Raw genomic sequence first — 1664 nt, forward strand, 5'->3', positions numbered from 1 at the left:
TCCAGCAAGTTCAGTTGCGTAAGTGCAGAGAAGGCGGCATACTGAACTTAACCTAAAATGGAGTTCAACCAGACAAGTATAATGAAGCAACAGTTGGGGCAAAGCAATTTACTATGTAGCCAATAGTAACTCTAACACTGGACCACAGAATCTAAGCTGCATAATGAAGGACATGAGGTGAGAGTATCAGTGAATTATAAGTCACATAGTTCTGTAACCACTCACTCTGTTTAAGTCTACATATCTGGCTCCTCTTCTGGACTGAGGTCCTTCCTCCAAAGTGGGATCTGTGTCTTACCTTTTCATTCTTCGTACCTCACCACATGAATGTGTTATCTGGATGATGTTTTACCCATGGCTTAAAGGGAAATTTCCCACCCCCAAATCCGATATATAAACTTCCTCCTTTCTCACTGTTCTTCAAAGTGTTCAAGTAAAGTTTCAGTGCTTCATCAAAACCCTATGGTGGGCTTCCCTGGTGGCGCAGTGGTTGGGAGTCCGCATGCCGATGCAGGGGACACGGGTTCGTGCCCTGGCCCGGGAAAATCCCACGTGCCGCAGAGCGGCTGGGCCTGTGAGCCATGGCTGCTGAGCCTGCGCTCCGCGACAGGAAAGGCCACAACAGTGAGAGGCCCACGTACCGCAAAAAAAAAAACAAAAAACCTACGGTAGGACTTTCCTGGTGGCACAGTGGTTAAGAATCCAACTGCCAATGCAGGGGACACGGGTTTGAGCCCTGGTCCGAGAAGATCCCACATGCCGCGGAGCAACTAAGCCTGTGTGCCACAACTACTGAGCCTGTGCTCTAGAACCCACGAGCCACAACTACTGATCCTGCGCTCTAGAACCCACGAGCCGCAACTACTAAGCCCGCCCACCGCAACTACTGAAGCCCACATGCCTAGAACCCCTGCTCCACAATGAGAAGCCACTGCAACGAGAAGCCCCCGCACCGCAATGAAGAGTAGCCCCCGCTCGCCGCAACTAGAGAAAGCCCATGCACAGCAACGAAGACCCAACACAGCTGTAAATAAATAAATAAATAACCCTATGGTATAGGACTTCCGTGGTGGCACAGTGGTTAAGAATCCGCCTGCCAATGCAGGCGACACGGGTTCGAGCGCTGTTCTGGGAAGATCCCATGTGCTGCAGAGCAACTAAGACCATGTGCCACATCTACTGAGCCTGCACTCTAGAGCCCGCATGCCACAACTACCAAAGCCTGCACACCTAGAGCCCGTGCTCTGCAACAAGAGAAGACACTGCAATGAGAAGCCCACGCACCGCAACGAAGAGCAGAACCTGCTCGACACAACTAGAGAAAGCCCGCGCGCAGCAACGAAGACCCAACGCAGCCAAAAATAAAATAATTTAAAAAAAAAAAACCCTATGGTATAAACACAACCTTTGAAAAGAGACAAGATGCTGAATTCCTGCAGTGTTGTGTCCAAGAACTGAACCAGAAAATGAACCAGATGTATCCCAACTACTGTTAAGTCTGCCCTTACTGAACACCTGGGAGGCATGAAATCTTCGAACTTCCCAACCTCTAATTATTTCACCTCCGAAGTAATTATTAGCGGGATCCAAAACAGGCCTTGAGAATACCAAGTTTTCTAAGGAGACAACTCAACCTGAGGGTGGAGAACAAATGCACAGACAAA

This window comes from Pseudorca crassidens, chromosome 2, assembly GCF_039906515.1.
Source record: "Pseudorca crassidens isolate mPseCra1 chromosome 2, mPseCra1.hap1, whole genome shotgun sequence".
Taxonomy (NCBI): Eukaryota; Metazoa; Chordata; class Mammalia; order Artiodactyla; family Delphinidae; genus Pseudorca; species Pseudorca crassidens.